Raw genomic sequence first — 19,786 nt, forward strand, 5'->3', positions numbered from 1 at the left:
ATACAGGGAACAGATTGGTGGTTGCCAGAGGCGGGGGTAAATGGCAAGTAAACATAAGTGGGAAACGCAGGTGCCAACATTTGGCAGCTAAAAAATAACACCGAGTTTCTCATTAACATTCATGAAAGTCTGTAAGACTTTCTTCATTGGACTTGAGATGCTATTTTCATCTGGTATTAAAAATTAAATTTTAAACTGCAGCTTCAAAATATCTCTTCACCTAAATCGGAGAGGGGGAGGACAGAAGGGGGAGCAAGCGGAGAGGAGCAGCCTCACCCTGCTCTGAACCCCAAAATGCAGTCTGATCCGCTGCAGAGGGGTTCCCAAGCAACCTCTTCCCCGGCGACCTTGTTTCGAAAGTGATTTCGACCTCTCCTCTGGATGGCGTCTGGGCAGGTGGGAGACTGCCCAGGCCCAGGTGAGAAGGCGAATTCACGGGGTGAGGTGAAAAGGCTGACCCTCAGGGAGCACGTGCTCTTTATCACACGTTTGCACACAGCACGTCACGTAAGGCCAGTTAACCCATGAGCGAGCAAGAACGACGGAGCCCCGCAGCTGGGAGACGGCGGAGGGGTTGGGGGCGCGGGGTCTGAGTCCCGTTTGACGGGGAACAAGGCCCCGTCCTTTCCGCTACCACGCGGCGGCGGCAGGCACGGGCCCTTGGGAGACGTCTCTCCTCAGAGATCCGCCCCCATGCAGCGAGCCTGGCGCTCACGGGATTCAGGCAAGTGCGCACGCTCATTCACTGGGAGGAGTGAGACCAGGCCTTGCAGTGAGTCCTGGAGAAAAGCCAATGCAGTATTTGGGGGAAATAATGGGACAGCTCTTTCTTGGAGGCGCCGCTCTCAACCAGGGGGTTCAAACCTGGGGCTTGTGAGTCAAAAACTGCCCACTCCCCCACTCCACTGTGCACCCTGCGCCCCACCTTTGGCCTGGAGAACACTCACCACGGTTCTCCATGGATTCGGGGAAAGACTGCAAGAAGCGTCTCTGAAGGTAAAAAGAGGCTGTGAACCATGGCTGACGTGGCTCGGTGGACTGAGTGTGGGCCTGCAAACCAAAGGGTCGAAGGTTCGATCCCCAGTCAAGGAACATGCCTGGGTTGTGGGCCAGGTCCCCAGGAAGGGCGAGGGAGTGGCAACCACACATTGATGTTTCTCTCCCTTTCTTTCTCCTTCCTTTCCTCTGTGTGTGTGTGTGTGTGTGTGTGTGTGTGTAATTTTAAAAAGAAAGAGAGGCTGTGAGTCCATATGAGTCCATGGCAGTGGGCCTTGGCTGTGACCCCCAGCTGCGGCCGGCCCCTCCCCCACCAGCCCTCAGGGTCATCTTCCCCGGACGTCCTTGGGACTCAGCCACTGCACATAACCTCCTGTACCCTCTCGCCCGGCCTGCCCTAGAGAAAAGCACACAAACCACAGCCCTAGGGCTGCCACAGACTTGCTGTGTCACTTGGGTAAACATCATTTCTCTGAGCATCTGCAGAAAAGGAAATGGGCAGAGAAAAATCTACTTTTAGCCTAGAGAAGTCACCTGGTTAAAAGGTCCTGCATTCACCCAATTTCCAATGGTTGGGGAGGGGGGTGTTCCCACATACAACAGCGCATTTCTCAGACTCCAGCAGGGCGTCCCACAATGTAACAAAATTCCGACACTGGGGACAGCATCGGATTCCACGGGCTAAAGGCCCACGGCTCCTCCCCCACCATCCACTTCAGAAACCGACTGAAAGTCCAGGCTGTTTCCTGTACGTACATTCAACCACAGGCAGGCCGACTGGGGGTCCTGACAGGCCCCTCCTTTGGGTCCATTAATCTGCTAGAGCAGCTCAGAGAGCCCAGATACACTGTACTGACTAGCTCACCGGTTTGCTTTTAAAGGGTGTGGTGCAGGAGGAGTCACACAAAAGAGACGCTGAGGTCCAGGCACCGAGCGAGGGCCCAGGTTCAGGGTGGACGTGAATTCAGCGGGGGAGACGCTATTCAACCCCCTAACGTCTTCATTTACAGCTCAGGAATCTGACGCTTTTAAAAGGGAAATGACTGAGCCAAGGTCATACAGTGTCCTGGGAGTAAAGGACGTTACAGGGAGGAGAGGCCACAGGTACTGTGGTTTGTGGGTCAAGACCATAAAAGCCCACCCAGCACGAAGAAAACCCGGAGGGAGCCTGCCCCAAACACTGCCTGCAATTCCCACCCACGCTGCTCCCTCCCTGGGAACAAGGCAGGTAGGCCTTTGGCGTCCCAGAAACCAGAGCACAGAGATGCCCTGAGGCAGCAGGGCACCACCAGCCGGGTCTTTAACTAGACACAGGGAGTTAGAGACAAGCCACCACCTCCCATTATTCCTCCCCCAACAGTTTCCTGTCCAGTGTCTCTCCCGGCAGCATCTCAGATGCTCAGGACCAGGTGCACCGACACGTGGAATGTAAGGGGTGACCCGAGTCTGTGGCTGTTTCCCCTGCTCTTCTGCTGTTACAAATCCAGCCACACCAGTCTCCAGCAGGCTGCCTTTCCCCGCCCCACCCCCCACCCCCCCCCCACCCCCACCAAATGCAACCTTCCTTCCCAGTCACAGAGTATCTGTTTCAAGTCAAGAGCCGAGGCAAGCCTGCCTCCCACAGAGCACGGCTCCGAAGCCCCGGTACTAGGTACTTAAAACCTAGTGGGCTGCGTCGATGGGCCTCCTAACGGGACGCAAAAGGGGCTCCTTGGAAAGCAGCCCACGGGCGATCTGGTCATAAAATCCTCACTGCGCAGGTCCGGGTGGGAGGCACGCTCCAGGCAGGCAGGGAACTTCTTCACCGGAAGGCTAAACTCGGACGCATGCACGCCCTGACCACGGTCTCCGTGCCTGTGGGTGGACACACCTCTGAGATGCCTCTTTTCAGACCCTCCTTCTGAGCCACGACCACCCACCAGGAAGCCCGTGATCACAACGGAGGGTCGTCCAGTCCCCGGCTTGCCCCTCTCCCACCCTCACTCACGCAATCGTCCTCAAACCCCTCCTCACTGGCAAATGCACAGGAGAAACTGCAACACGTATTCCCCGGAGCGTTTGAGGTCTTGCTCCTCAGTCCATGTCGTCCGTTTAGGCTCAAATAAACGCTTATAAAAATTTCCTGCCCTGGCTGGCGTAGCTCAGTGGATTGAGCGCGGGCTGTGAACCAAAGTGTTGCAGGTTCGATGCCCAGACAGGGTACATGCCTGGGTTGCAGGCCACATCCCCAGTGGGGGCCACGTGAGAGGCAACCATACATTGATGTTTCTCTCTCTTTCTCCCTCCCTTCCCCTCTAAAAATAAGTAAATAAAATCTAAAAAAAAAAAAAATTTCCCACAGGTCTCTCCCCTCCGCAAAGCCCAACTCCGTGGATCCCAAACTGCTGGGCTTCTTTTTCCCTAAACTGATGGAAGCCGCCCTGCCCCGATGCCAGCCCTCTGCCCTTCTTTCCTTTCTCTCTCTGGCCTAAGTCCTGGATAATGGAATTAGGAAATGCCCCCCGGGGAGACTGTCTGGTGGCCCCAAAGCTCCCGGGAGAAGAGAAGGACAGCTGAGAAGGACAAAGGGGTGAGGAGCAGAGCCAGGCGCAGAGGTCACGCACTGCATGGTCCCACTCACCCACCTGTGCCGGGCAGGGAAGCCCCCGGAGACAGAGGCCCGCCCGGCGGCTGCCGGGACCTGAGGGGCGGGGGTGGGTGGGGGTGCTCATGCAATAGTCAGGGAGTCCCTCTTGAGGGCGATGAAAAAGTTCTGGGACTAGATGGAGCGGAGGGTAACACAACAGTGTGAGTGTACTCAAGGACACCAAATTGTGTAGAGGGGTTAATTTTATGTTATGTAAATTCCACCTCAATTTTTTTTAAAAAAAAGAAGGAAGGAAGAGATGGGGGAGTGTGATGACAGAGGAAACCCCCCCCCACCCCGCGGACGCGGGGCTGTCACAGGAGCCGCCTCCAGGATGGCGTGGACTGACCTCCGTGAACCCCTGCCTTTCTGGCACAGCGCGGCAGGCAGGCTGCGGCTGTCTGCCCAGCCCCTGGGCCCTGGCCCCCTGGACCCTGGGCCCTGGACCCCTGGAGCCCTGGAGCCCTGGAGCCCTGGGCTGAGACGCCGCCCTGGGCCAGCGGGCTGGCCCCCGGGAGCTGGACAGCTCTGCCTCCTCACCGCAGCCGCTGGAGCACAGGCTCCTGTCTCTGGCAACGTTGTCAAAGAGAGAGGCCCTGCCTGTTGCAGGAGCATCAAACGAAACAAAGGGGGCTGCAGCAGAACAAGGAAAAAAAAAATTTAATTCAGGACTCCTGCCTTACTTGTTCACAACGGCTGCAAACATACGCTGGTTCCCTAAATGGAAGTTTGGAGCCCCCGGCCCTGCCACAGAGCAAAAACGACCCCTTCCCTTCGGCCTGCCACTCCCTCTCTCTGGGAGCGCCCCTGAACTCCAGGTCCCCCTGAACTCCAGGTCCCCCCTGAACCCCAGGTCCCCTGTGCTGTGAAGGAGGCTGCCCACCCCTCCCTGTCTGTCTGCACGCATCCCCGAGGGCCGCCGCAATGCCTCACCGTTCATCCAGACCTCTGGGCGTCCGCCTCGGCTACGTCTGCTGTCTGTCTGTCTGTCCAGCACGTCTCCCCCAGATCTGGGCCCTGGAGGCTCGGGACCATAACAAAGGGGCGGGGAGCTAAGGCTGTTCACCCACCTGCTTGCTACCCTCTGACACACAGAGAAGTCTCTCTCTCTCTCTCACACACACACACACACACACACGTGTGTGTGCACACACAGGGGCTTCCGGGACCCTTCAAGGCTGACGCAGACGTGCTATCGGAGGCGTTCGGATCAGGCCTCCCCGAGAGGTGCCACTTTGACATGTGAATGAGTTGGAGCTGAAGGCAACTGAGACCCTGTAGGCTCGAGAGAAACTTTAACCTCACCCACACAGGATTTAGATGGGGTGCCTTGCCCATAACAAAAGTTATCACCCAAAGTACACGTGTATGGCCTACCTACCTGCCTATACAGCGGACTTCTGTTTATCGACCATCTGCTCTCCCAAATGACCCCTCTCCACTCTGAAGCCCCAACACGCCTTACCCCATCCTTGGCTCCGAATGGGACGTACCTCAGTTTCCCTCTCTGTCTCTGACCCTCTCAGGGACGTGGCGTCTCTGACTCTGGTGCAGGCGGAAGGAACTGAGGACATACCCATTAAGGGAAGTCAAAAGGACGGGCAATGGATGCCAGCTGGAGCACAGCTGGGATGCCAGGACAGACGACAATTCAAACACGCACACCAAACATCCTCGAAAACACAAAAGAGAAGCAGAGTTTATAAAGTAATTCAGGAGCACTTGTCCTGAAAAACAGTAAGCAACACTGGGTTGAAAGGATGAAAAAGTATAATGTTTTAAAAGAAAGAACTCTATCCTATAAGACTATGAGTTGATTTCTCAAAAGAAACCTTGCAGGCAAGGCGGGGCTGGGAAGAAGTATTCAAAGTCTTGAAAGGCTAAGACCTGCACCCAAGATGACTCTATCCAGCAAAGCTATCCTTTAGAATGAAAGGGCAGATGGAGTGCTTCCCAGATAAGGTAAAACTAAAAGAGTTCATCATCACCAAGCCCTTATTGCGTAAAATGTTAAAGCGACTTATCTAAGAAAAAGAGGAAGATCAAAACTATAAACAGTAAAATGAGAACTCACACCTATCAACAACTGAATCTAAAAAAAAAAAAACAAAAAACCAACTAAGCAAACAAGAAGAACAGGAACAGAATCACACAGATGGAGGTCACATGGAGGGTTATCAGCAGGGAGCGGTGAGGGGAGAATGGGGGGAAAGTACAGGGAATCTGAAGTGTAAATAGTGTAAAAAGGTACAGAATAGACAGGGGGAGGTTAAGAATAGTATAGGAAGTGGAGAAGCCAGAGAACTTATATGTACGACCCATGGACATGAACTAAGTGGGGGGATACCAGTGGAAGGGGAGGGTACAAGGTGGAAGGGAATAAAGGGAGGGAAAAGGGACAAATGTAATAGCATAATCAATACAATATATATATATATATTTTTTTAAAGGAACTCCACAGGTTGGCTGAACAGTAGAATGGGTACCGCTGAAGGATGAGTTAGGGAGACAGGAAATTCCAGACGAGACAATCAGCCAGAGGGTAGATGGGATGAGATGAAAGGAAGGAACTCTTAAAACTCTAAAAGCAGACATCACATAGGGAGAAATATTACCTTTGACTACAACAAAATTAGAGATTTTACAGGCAAAATACACAGGTGACAAATTGGGAAAACACAGAATAGTTAAAGTTGATATGAGATTAATATCTAAAGCACTCAAAAACTCCTTCAAAACCAGCAAGAAAAGAACAGGAAACCCAACAGAAAAATGAACAAAGGATATACACAGGAATTTGTAGAAAAGGAAACTCAAGTGACGAACAAGCAGAGGGGGGAAAAAGCCTACACTTACTAGGAAACAATAAAAGCCGACCTATCATTGGCTTGCCCCGTCAGATCAGCGAAAAGCAGAAGGTCAGAAAGCACCAAGAGTTGGCAAGGTTACGGGGAAAACACCAACCAACCCCCCTGCACAGCTGATGGGAGATAAGGCCAGCACAACTGAACTGGAAAGCAACCTGGCTTAACTTCCGCTCTTCACCAATTCTAAGATAGCACATTTTTTTGTGTGTGCCATGAACTGAGGGGGTGACGGCCCGCAGGTGACCTGACCTCCAGTCCTCCGACTCCCTCTGATCTACACGGAGCTCCTCATGGTGCCCCGCCCCCTCCTTCCTCCCCACTCCCTCTCCCACTGAAGCGTCTTTGGGGTCAGTGGAATCACATTAACTGGACCGCTCCCACCCCCTCACTACCACTCCCCGGTCAGATGCTTCCAACTCTACTATGGCCTTGAAACCAATTTTTTTTTTTTAAGATTTTATTTCTTTTTTAGAGAGAGGGGAAAGGAGGGAAAGAAATATCAGTGGAGACACACATTGATTGGTTGCCTCTCGCACGCCCCTACTGGGGACCTGGCCGGCAGCCCGGGCCTGTGCTGGGACTGGGAAGAGAACTAGCGACCTTTTTTGCGGGTTCACAGGCCAGCACTCAATCCACTGAGCCACACCAGCCAGGGCAAATCCACTTCTTTCTCTTCCCCACTGCCACAAATGAAATGAGAAACCCAATTATTCCTCTTTTCAGCGGCTCCACAGCCTCACTGCTGCAACTTCCCCTTCCCTCTTCCACTCACACTGCGTCCCAGCTGCTGGTGTGATCTTTCCAAAGTATAAACGGGTTCCCGTAACTCCCCTTCTTAACCTGTCAGCAGATACCCAAAGTTCAAGACCTTTGAGTTGGGGACACCGTCTTTACCGTCTGGCTGCTACCCCTCCCACACTCAACCTTTGGCCCTGGAGTGCTGACCTTGTGGCACTGTACTCTACTCTGCCCTGGGAGCTCCGGGGTTGATCTATGAAGAGCAAACTTAATTGTCTAAATAAATAGTTACAGTGGATTATCAAAATAAATCTACAGTCTCCTCACAAGCATTTGTATAACTTTGTATTTTTATATCACTGTAATCTTACAGAAAAATTACAGGAGTAACACAAAGAACTCCTGTATACTCTTTACCTACAGAGTTAGCAATTGTTTGTAGTTAGCCTTTCTGCTTCGTCACCATAATTCTCTCCGTGTTTTTTCGTAGCACTTTTGTGAACTACTTGAGAGCATGATGGAGACATCATGCCTCTTTACCCCTAAAGACCTCAGGGCGTGTTTCCTAACGAGGACATTCTCTTACACAACCGCACACGACGATCAAAGTCTGGAGAAAGAACATCGGCATGTTACTGTTGTGTAATCCACAGTCCACACTCAAGTCTTATCAACTGTCCTAAGGACACCTTCCAGGGAGATCTGAGTGCCGCTGGTTCCGCACCCCACCCAGGCTCACTCACGCTGCCTCTGGTTGCTCTGCCTCTTTGGTCTCCTTCAATCTGCCTCTCGTTTTATTTTTGCCTTGAACCACACAAGTGTGCCTCCATTCACCAATCTTTTGATTCAGGCCAAGGCTTGTTCGTTGAGTATGAGTATGCGAGCTCGATCTCTAAGCCACTTTCAGTGCATTTCCTAGCATGCATTGTCAAAGATGTTCGATGTTCGTTCTTTAAAGAAGAGCAAGAACTCAGAGCCAGCCTCGGCACACTCTGAGTGCACGCAGCATCCCATTTAATTTTCACATCAACCCTAGAGGGAGAGACGCATGCCATCCCATTGAACAGACAACTGAGGCCCAGAGAGGTTAAGCCACACGTTCAAGGTCATTGTTCAGATCCCAACCCAGGTCTTCCTGATTCCAAAGAGGAGGCTCTAAACCTGCACACCTTCCTGTCATCCCTGCTTGTAAGGCCCACTCACATCCGGCTGAAAAAAAAAAAAGAAAATTGACGTTAATAGCCCAAGTCCTTTGGATTTCATGTTGATTCCCTAACTCAGTCCTAATTAGTGAACAAGTAGTGAGCATCCCAAGCATCAGAGGGAGCCAAAGACAAAGGCCTTTGCAACACGATCCTGGAGCATCTGTGGTTATCCAACCAGAGGATCCCAGAGGGCAAACCTGGCTGCGCACGGGCATTTCCCAGGCCTTTTCATCGCCCCCATGCTCACAGCCCTGCCAGCAGAGATGGTATCAGTGACGTGCATTACAATGAATCAGAAAAGCTTTAAACCTGAAATCAGTTCCCAGGGAAAGTGGGACAAAGGTCAAAGCACTTTGAGCTTCTCTCTGCTGAGGCTGAGGATCTGCTCCCCGACACCCGACCCGGGGCCCCCAACCCCAGGTTTCTGGGGGAGAAGGGACAGCAACACAGACTGTGCTTCTGGCTGGGAGAGGAGGCCAAGGACTGGTCAATGGGGGGGTGTGGGAGAGACACAAAAGGCAGGCTGTCCCTCCTCAGGCCTGCGGAGTCTGTGACCCAGGGCCCGCTCTGCTTTGCAGAACCCTGGATCAGGCTAGAACCAGGCTCCCACGAGACGTCGTTTTTGCTTCACTTTTCACTGTCCTTGTCCTGCTTCTTACTTCCCCTTCTCCTCTTTTGCTCCCTTGAAAAAAAATCACATAAGCCATGAACCCCATCTCAGTTTCTGCTTCTCAGGAAAGCAAGCCAAAACAGTGGCTAGCAGAGGTGGTCCTAGAAACACACTGCGCGCGACGGGAGACTTCCACCCGCGGAGAACCCGGTGCGGAGAAGCCAGAAGGGACGCTCCAGCTGACACGTGTCTGCGCCGCCTTGGAGGTCCGGGGAAATGCTGATGAAACAGCCCTTGAAGCTGGGTGTCTCTTGCTAAGCACCACCGCTGTGTGAGTGACAGAAAGTGACAGGCTCACTGAGCAACAGTTTCGGAGGACCCTCTTGGTGGCATCTAAGGAGACCCTCATTGCCCACGTTTGAGGGCTGCGGGAGCGGAGGGACAGCCCCAGGCTGCACCGTGCAAGTGGCAGAACGCCCGGTAACAAGTACGCCCCTGGACACCGAAGGCAAGGCCCTAATGGGGAGGGAGGGGGCCCGATTCCTGGGAGGGGCCTCTCTGAACAGACGGCCCCGGAAGACAAGCTGCCCTGCGACGGCCCCTCCTGACCGGGGTGAACCCTGCTGGTCTCCCTAAAAGCGTCTGCTAGGACGTGGCTTCCAGACCGCTCACGTCCTACCTGCCTCCTCCTCTCCCGATCCAAAGTCGGATCTGTTCCTCGAGACTCTCTCGACTCTAAGTGCAAAGAACCAAAATCAACTTGACTTAAGGAAAGAAAGAACAGAGGAACTGAGTTTATCTGCTCAAGTAACTGAAAATGCAAGCCGGACAAGATGGAGGAACTGAAACCGACTTTCCGAGCACGGGGTCCTCCGCCCCTCGGCTTCACTCCAGGGCTCCCTCTAGAGGGCGGAGGCAGAAGCAGCAGGCTTACATCCGCGGAGCTTAGCCCCGGAGGTGGAGGGCGGGGTGCGATAAAATGCCAAATTAAACCTTGTTGGTCTAGTTTTGGATCACATTGCCATCCTTGACCCAATCGCTGTGGAATATGCTGATTTCCAGGCCTGGATACGTGCTAACTGGACTTGGTACAGAGACTGAGAGCAGGAGAAGGTTGGTTTCCCAAAGGAAAGAAAAGTCAAGTTACTTTCAGGAGGAGTGCAGGCAAAATCCACCCATGCCTTCCAAACGCCCACAGCCAAAAGTCCAAAGAGGGTGGGATTGTAATCCTTTTGGTCCCTCCCAAAAGAGGAAGGTGGTTTCCTGGGGCTCTGGTGACTTGGATTCAAGGTCAAATTCTTCCTTTTTCCCTCTTCTCAGTTCTTCCTCACCCAACACACGAACACTGACGCCCTCCTATTGAAACCAGGGGCAAAGAGAAAGGAGACGCATGGTGTGCCAAGGGACCTGGACTCCCCTGACCTCTCAGAACCTCGGCAGGCTGCCCAGTGTCCCAAAGACACTCCTTCCGGGGGACAGGGAACACGGGGCTGAGAGGGTTATTATGTCAAGGGGCTCAGGGGAACTAATGGAGAAGGAGCGGCTTCCGAGTGGCCAGTTTATGCAACTCACTCCCGGGTTAACCTCACTTTATGCCCTATAGATGCTTCTCGACAGGTTAGTGATTTTTTAAAAAATCAAATTATAGTTTAAATGCACTGTGAAAACAATAATAAAAACTAGCTGCCGTGTATGAAGAATCCTCCATTTCACAGACAAGGAAACTTGAGTCTCTGAACCTGCCCCAGGTCCCCGGGGCAGTGAGGGACAGCAAGGATTTGAACCCAGGCCTGTGTGCCTCCGAAGCCCCGACTGTGTTTTCTGTCACATATTCTAAAGGCAAGGAGTCCGATGGCAATGGCTTTCATCACATTCCTGATAATGCCGCACACTATCAACCCTGAGCACCCAGGTTTTTACACCCCAGATCAGTGAGAGTGAAGTGCACCTCCGGGTTATTGTGATGGTTAAGGGGAAGCGGTATGAAATGCTTTTCAACGCTGAGGTTCCATGACTGTTCATCCCTCCCGCCATGCTTTGGGCGCTACCACGCCTTCCAGCTGGCGCTCAGCAGAGCGGTCAAGAGCATCGGCTCTGGCGCCAGACGGCCCGACCCAGCTCCAAACAGCTGTGAAATGACTTTGAAAGAGCAGCTTATCCACTTGGGGTCTTAGCTGTCTCTTCCGCAAAATTAGCAACACCCCAGATAAAATCATTACCACCATCATGTCACAGGACTCTATGAAGATCAAACAAAGTAATCTCGGTAAAGCTCACGGCTCTGTGCCTGGTACACAGCACATGTTCGATAGCTGTCCCCACCGGACTGGAAGTCTGTGATGGCAGGAAGCATGTGTGTGCTGTCTGTCACCGCTGCAACCCCGGAAGCCAGCACAGCGCCCTGCGCATTGCAGGCACATGATGAACGTTTACTTATGCTAACTCATTGAATCCTTAACAAATCAATGGAGTGGGGACAGAAAACAAAGTAATTTGAAGTAGTGTGTTAAGTGCCAGGAAGAAAAACAAAGCACAGAACATAGCCAAAAAAGCAGGGAGGGGGGGATGTGTTACAGATAGCCAAGAACTAAACCAATCAGGTTAAGGAGAAAGGCAAGTATAGGGGTGACAGGGGGTGGCAGGGACTGAATGTTCTTGTCCTTCCCAAATTCAAATGTTGAAGCCCTGGCCTCCAGTTTGGCTGCATGTGGAGATGGGGCCTAAAGGAGGCAATTAAGGTGAAACGAGGTCCTGAGGGCCAGCCTCTGATCCACTGGGATTAGTGTCCTTATCAGGAGAAACACCAGAGACCCTGCTCTCCCACGGGTCTGTGCCTAGGCCCCCAGGAAAGGCCACGTGAGCACCCCAGGGGAGACGGAGGCCACCTACACGCCCAGAGAGGAGGCCTCAGAATCAGACCTACATTGCCAGCACCTTGATCTTGGACTTCCCAGCCTTCAGACTGCAGGAAAGAAGGTGCTGTTGCTTAAGCCTCTCAGTCCGTGGTGTTCTGCTACGGCAGACCGACCCGACTAAGATAGAATATGTTCTGGGACAAGGGACTATCAAGTGCAAAGGCCCTGAAGGACCTCAGTGTCCAAGGCACCAAGGAAGGCCGTGAATAAAGGGCCGAGGCGGAAGTTGAGAGACCGACACCAGGGAGCCAGGCCAGTCCTGCCGAGCGGGCTCCGACGGCACCCTCCGAAAAAGGCCCCACCTCACGCGAAATCATTATCACCAGCAGCACGACATTTAACATCAACCATCGACTTTTCCTCAAACTGGCATAAAGTGGGAAAAAAAGATTTTTATAGCTCTGTAACACAATCTACACAAATCAGATTGCTTTGCCCATGGTCCCCTGATTGAGAAATTCTGAAGCAACTGCTGGAAACATTTCTCCCCCTCGGGCCACGACGAGAATGTTCCAGCTGTGAGCCACCCGAGCCCTGACCCTCAACCCCCAGCTGGGGCCCGTGCAAACAGCACTAGGGAAAGACTCCGATTTCTCCGCGCTATCAGATCTGGCCACGCCTGTTCCTCATGCCAGAGCCGTGGTGGGTCAGCAGACCTGCTCGATGCTGAAGTCACGGGGGTGGTTAAACAGGCAGGGCTGGCCCTGGCTGCTGGAGAAGGAAGGGGGAGGGCGCTAGGCCGAGTTCCCTCTCTGCAATGCCAGCACTGCAAGAACCCGTGGTGGTATCCGCTTTCCTCCGGATGCCACTGAGTCTTGGAGGCAAACACCCAGGGAAAGGGGGGCAGATGGATTAGGAAGTCAAACGCAGAGGTGGATGTTGGATCTGTAGCTTTAGGCATCAATGCCTTTGCAGCTGGGAGCTGTTTTTCCCACCCTGTCTCCACCCCTGAGCCCATCTGGCAATGTGTGCAAGTATTTTTGGTTATCACAACTTGGGGTCAAGGGGAGTGAGTAGAGGCTAGGGATCTTGCTAAATACCCTACAGTGCACAGGACAGCCTTCCACACAAAGACTTATCCAGCCCGAATGTTAACTGATTTAAGAGAACAAGGAAAGGAAAAAAAATCAAGTATGTAAGGGCTTCTCACATATCATATGACTTACACGTGGATACACACATACACATACATTGTTTAATCTTCACACCAACTCCACAAAGCGATGCCCATTTCCGGGATGCAAAAGTGGAATCCCCAGTGAAGTGGGGACTTCACCCAGCTAGTAACTGGCAGAGGAGGAATCTGAACTCAGCTCTGAACGTGATTCTCCCTAGATCTTGTGCCCAGTCAACATTGCCTAGCAGCAGCTGGTACCTAAGAGAAGATCAGTAGGAGCTCACTTTAATTCACCATGGATGTAAATAAACGAATGCCCAAGTCACTGGCCCTGAAGCACATGCTCATTTCTTCCCACCACTCCTTGCGAATCCTAAAGAGCCTTCCAGGGCTCCGGTCAGCGTGCCATCTTGGATAGGCCAGGCACAGACATCTCTCCGGGACAACGCCAGTCAACACAGAAGCTTACGGTGAGAACACAGAGGTGTTCTGGAAACAAAGCACAGTCGGGACTGAGGGCTTGGAAAGCCACCAGGAGTCGGAGTGCCCCACGCTCTCTGCCACCTCTGCGTCTTGGCTTTCTCCCCCAAAAGATGAACTGCTTTAACCCTCTTGCGTACGTCCAGGATAACAGCCTCAGGCCCATGTCAACTCCGAAAGTCCCCGCAGTCTCTCAGCTTGGCTCTTAGCTAACTAGCTCAGCCTGTCGATGCCCTGGTTCTGCTTTCCCAGGGCAGGGGTCAGACTCGGACCCGCCGAACACGGCAATTTCCCGAGACTCTCCGAATGAGAACCGGCTAAATGGGCCTTGTCAAGTCCAAACACCATGAGCAACAAAATAAATTACTCTTGTTGTAAGCAACATGTTTTGGGTGATTTATTACTGTTAAAGAGCAAAACTGAACCAAGTAAATGTGAAGAATCTGATTGGCTTTACAAAAGGAGTCCTGGATTGGAGAGGGGGCTTCAAGGGGTTATGGGGAATGGAAGGGTTTTATAGGCAGACGGGTGGAGCGGGGAGTCATTAGCAGAAAGTAAATGAATGCATGCATAAAGGGAAAAGCTATTCCTAGGCTAAGTCCTCTTCTTTTAGTGGGAAGGGACTGGCAAGGGTTCTGTCTCACTAATTATCTTACCGATCTGAATCAGGAAATCCCAGGCTAATTGGTTTAAAATTCCACCCCTGGGAGAGGCTGGAGCGACAATTAGATTAGTTATTAAGGTTTGGGTTGGTGAGGTGCCTTAGCAAAAGTGACTCCATTTTGGCCTATGGTTTTTTGTTGTGTTTTGTTTTTTTTTATATTACATGGCAGTAGATACCTAGAACAGACTTTGGTATGGAAAGTGGGCTGCTGCCATCACAGAGACCTACACATGCAGCAGCATCATGATTCTGCTCCCTATTCCAATGTCCAGAGACCACGTTTATATTTCTTACCGTAAACCACAATGTCACGGTCACCCTGTGCTGGAGCAGCACACAGAAACTGGAGGGGCCTCCAAGGACTTGTTAGTAAAAGTCTAAAAGGACCTTGAGGGTAGCTTAAAGGACAGTGAGGAGAATGCTACCGGAAGCTGGAGGCAAGGGTACCCTGGCTGGTGCTAGCGGGCTCAGTGACACGGTCCTGTGCAGTGACGTGAAAAGCAGGAAATATTCCGTGATGATCTGGCCAACCTGTAAAATGCAAAGGAGAGGATGCAACTAAAAATGGAACATGTTTGGTGTGGGGGCAGAAGTTAGAGGGTATGTAAAAGGGCCAGAGTTTTCTGGGTTTGAAAGTAATCCCACTTCTTGCTCCCAGCCTCTCCGGAGGGCACACTAGTCTCACTCCACTCTAACCTGGTCAGAGCCCTGACAAATACACTCTCTCGGGGGCCGCGGGCCCAGGACAGGCCGGCTGTGATTCGAGCTGCCCGTGATTAAACATTGCAGTAGGAAGTATATATACATGATAGCTTCCCCATCATACTCTTAAATACTAACCCCCCCTCGGAAAACACCTACCATCTGCCTTTGTTGTCAATAATTATTGGTTGCTGTAAGCTTCTAGAAGGATGAGAGTGTCCAGGTTGCTTCTAAAGGACTTAAGTCTAAACACATCCAATTTAATAATTTGTGAGCCACCATTCTGGACCAGATCCCATGCAGACACCAAGGTTTGGGGACACCACCAGAATTAAGTCACAATCCTCGTTTTCAAAAACCTCCTCTGCTATTGAAGGGGACAGGCAAGTGAATGGACCACCACCTTAGTAAGCAGGGAGCGGTAAAGACAGACAAGGAGCAGAAATAACATAGAGGAAAGGAAGTCTTTCTGGAGAAGGGGATTGGCAGGATGAGTTTTAGGGTATGAATGGTATTCGGTGGAACTCATCAGGAGAGCCTTACATGTGTAAAGGAGGTGAAGACATTGGGCAGAGCGTGCCCCCCGTTTGCTGTGAGCAGTTTTCGTCCTACGGGAGCGTAGAATGAAGGGCATGTAGATGCAGCTCAACAAGTTCACAGCGACCAGTCACGATGGGTTCTATATCCTAAACGAAAGGGCTGGGGTTTTATCCTGAAGACAATGTGGGGGAGAGGCATGCTTCCACGTCTTGGAAATAACCCCAAGTAAAGTTAGATTTGCTTTTGAGAAAACTCCCTCTGGCATCAATAAGGGCGAGGGGGGTCGCTGACGGGGAAAAGCCAGCCAAGAGGCAAAAAGGGCCTCTAAGACGTGAGGTTCAGAGGCTGGTGAGAGCAGTGAGGCTGGACAGGAAGGAGTAGGCATGAAGTAACACCTAAGGGCCGTGGTGACGGGTTAGATGCGGGCTGTGAGGGGGTGAGCGCCGCCGGGATGACTCCCAGCTTCTATCTGTGTGAGTGGGTGGACGCTGGTGCCACCAGCCGAGGCAGGGCCTTTAGGCAAGAGGAGGGGAGTGGGAGGATGATGAGTTCCAGAATGGACTTGTTGAGGTTGCAGCAGTGCCAGGAGGTGGGGATCAGCAGGCAGGACTGGGCTCCAGAGAGGCTCTTTCCTGTTCTCTTAAGGAAATGCCTGGGAGGACTCACTCCTGGGCAGGGCAGAAGTACGAGACAACCAAGCTGGGGGCGGTGGGGCGGGGTGGGGGGCGGCTAACATACAAACTGTCAACTGCTCAAACAAGCTGGCTCCTGTGATAAAACATGGATTGTACCCCCAGTCTGAGGACAGCATGGCCCTGGTGACCAGCAAGGTCAAGGCAGCACCCCGATTTCCCACTTATTTACTCCCTGTGCTCCTCCTTCTGGGGAGGTGGCACTACTCTGCACCCCAAAGCGCAAGCCGAACCCTCACATCCCTGCCTCCTGCCTCCCTTTTCCTCCTGCCTCCATCTCATCTAACTTGTCCGCAACCACGCTCTGTCTCAAATGGCCTCCTCGCTCCTGCTCCCCAGCTCCTGCTTTCTCATCTCTATCTAAACATACACTCTCTGTCTACTTCGTACTATCCAAAGTCATATTGTACATCCGTCGACTTGTTTCCCGTCTACGCGCCCTCTGGAGTGTAAGCTCCAGGGGGTGGGGCTTTGTCCCGTCCTTCTCTGCTTCCCTAATCCCTAGAACGAAGTCCGGCGCCCTGCAGGAGCTAGGCACGCACTTGTTAAGTGCAGTTCTTGGTTCACGCACTTCTCTACTGGCACTGCACGGATTCGAGCCCCCACCCGGCTTCCAGAGCCTCTCGAACTTGGTGACTGACTGCACGAAGGTGAGGGAGGAGCCTGAGGTGATTAGTCTTTCCAGGTCCTGGCCCCCCACCCCACAGTGCACCCATCCTCCCCAGAGCAGCCCGAGTAGCCCTCTAAAGTCACGGAGCACATCACTCTCCTACTTAAAACCTCCCGGTGGCCCGCAAGGGCCAGCAGGCCTGCCTCTCCCACTTCACTCCCCTCCTTGCTCCCTCCTCCCCATGCTCTGCTTTTCTTCCTCAAACCGAACCTACCTCCAGTGCCAGTCACACCTCCGTCTTCCCCAGCAATCTGCCTGGATCTCGGCTCCCAGGCCACCTCCGCGGAGAGCCTCTTCTGACCATCCAAACTAACAAGGAGCCTCCTCCTCTCCTGCCACTCCAGGTGGCATCTAGCCCATCAACCCGATGGTTTCCTTCCCATCACTCGTCACAGCCTGCTCTTGTGCACCGATTTGCTAACTTGATTTTCGTTTCTCTCTTTTTCGCTCATCTTCCCCCCACCCCAGCATGTACTGCAGTGCCGAAAACATAGTTAAAGCTCATAGTTAATATTTGTCGGGTGAGCCCTGACTGGGGTGGCTCAGTTGGTTGGGCATCATCCCACAAAGTGAAAGCTCACTGGTTCGATTCCCGGTCAGGGCACATGCCCAGATGTGTCCCCAGTCGAGGGGCGCATGTGAGAGGCAGCAGATCGATGTTTCTCTCTCACATTGATGTTTCTCTCCCTTTCTCCCACCCTTCCTCTCTATATAAAAATAAATGAAACCTTTAAAAAAATTGTTGGACAAAACTGCATTCCCACCATCATGATGGTGACGATGACGATGACAATAACCCCGACGCTGCTCATACCAGTGATACTCTCCCACGGGGAGATGCTGGCTCGAGTGTGTGGGTCCAAGGACTAACCACAGCATGTTCTGGACCATCTAATTAGAGACAGATCCATTGTTACAAGCTTTGTGTGGGCTTTGAAGCTGGGGGGATGTGTATTTAACTCATGCCAGGAGACCTCATAGTCATCATTATGTACAATGTACCCCCTGTCTCCATGGATACCCACTCAGTAAAAGCAAAGATGGGGTGGATTTATTGTGTTTGGTAAATAATAAATACTGAGACAGAAAGACAGTCTCTTGGCCCCTTTAGATGCTCTTCCCAGCCCCCACACTCACTCTGCCAGGAAGGGTTCTGAGGACATGCTGGAGAAGAGAGAAAATGTAGTTAACTGGACAGTGCCACAGGGAGCGCCTGGGGCTGACAGCCAGCAGGGGCTGCAGGAGAGACTTCGGCCAGAAACTGAAGCAGGGTGGCCTGTCCGTTTTAATTACACTGGGGAAAACTTGACAGAGAACATAGTGGGACATGTCTCACAATGCTTCAGGAAAAGAGAATCTCAGACAACAGAGGTGGAAGAAATCTCAGACAATCATTTCATTTTACAGATGGGTGATTCGAAGCCCAGAGAGGAGAAAGGCCTTTCCCAGGATCACAGAGAAATTCCGTGCCTCGTCTGAGCCGAGAATCCTCACTCTGTGAAGGTCACTGTTTTTCTGGCACATACCATCACAGGTGTAAACCTGACTTTCAAGGACATTAAGCTAAGTCATCCGAGTGTCCGCTCATCTTTGTGGCCACAGAAACTAACAAGACCCCATGTCCAAAACTCACCCAGACGCCTGTGGCGTCTCATTTCTAGCTCTCCTTCCTTTTGGACCATGGCCAACCCACACGTATCACTCCCCTTGACTTCCAAGCTGATGCTATCAAAAAGAGGCAGGAAGACAACCAGAAAATAGATATGTGTTGACAGAGAACAGGGTGTGCACACAAGACTTCAAGAATCAGTGGGTGGATCACGCGGGACCGTGAACACTCTATGAAGCCATGTACTATCAGAAATCACGACTCTCACCCAACAGAACTCTGGGAAAACAAGACCATTTGGGACCACGTGGGGGTCTGTGTGGAAAGAAGCAACAAGAGGGTAAAGAAGGTTGTTAAATCTACCACTCAGGACTCTCAGTTATCAGGTCACATTATCTGGGGGCTCTGAAGGATGTTTCTATTTTTAAAAATCTAAATAAAAAACCATATTTCCCAACAACAAATGTGGAACCTGGGATAAAAATAACCAAAGGGGAGGAAGCACAAAGTAGCTTTCAGAACTGGGGTCTAGCCTTAAATACTTCCCTTGGGCAGTCTAGGTACTTAACCTTTCTTATCTTTAAGATAAGGATAACAATGCAAACAATAATGAACATAGACGTCACTTACTTATCAGTACCTGCACGCCAGGCAATGCACTGAGCACTTTATACATGCCTTCTTTTATCTAACTGCCATCTCAATCACCTGAAATGTGATTGGCATCATTATCTCCAGGGAGAGCCAGAGAGATGAACTGGTTTGCCTACATTTATTATCAAGTTGTAGGACCACAATGTGAATTCAAGTTTGAGTTCTTATCATTCTGTTTCGAAGGGTGGTGGTGAGGGTTAGACTTGAAATGTAGGAAGGAAAATGCTTAGCAAAGTGCCAGCTCTTAGAACGTGCCCCCTGCGTGGCGGTTTGGGTCCCCTCCTCCTGTCATTATTCACGTCCCTTGGCTCGTCCTGTACCAGGGAGGGGCAGTAAGGCTCAACCCTCCACTGCCAATTCTCCAACCTTTCGTGACAAAAGTCACCGAATTGCTGGTCGGCGAACTGGGGGATAGATGTGGAGGGGAGGCCAGGAGAAGGTCCCCAGTGTGGCTCCTTCCCTTCCAGATACCAGACTCAGAATCCAGGAAGAGGACGGAAAGGGGTGCCCTGGCTTTGCTATGGATGGGAGGGGACTCAAATGTTGGAAAAAATTTTAGTTTCAGGTACTAGCTAACAAGGCTTAGTAATCAGTGTGTGGTAAAAAGCTATTGTTCCACGAACTTGACTCCAGGAGACCCTCAGCAGCCCGGCCTTCGTGCCCCAGGCGATCCCAGGGTCCCTGAGGCACTGTGCCCCGGG

This window comes from Phyllostomus hastatus, unplaced genomic scaffold, assembly GCF_019186645.2.
Source record: "Phyllostomus hastatus isolate PE091 unplaced genomic scaffold, TTU_PhHast_1.1 phas_contig_150, whole genome shotgun sequence".
Lineage (NCBI taxonomy): Eukaryota > Metazoa > Chordata > Mammalia > Chiroptera > Phyllostomidae > Phyllostomus > Phyllostomus hastatus.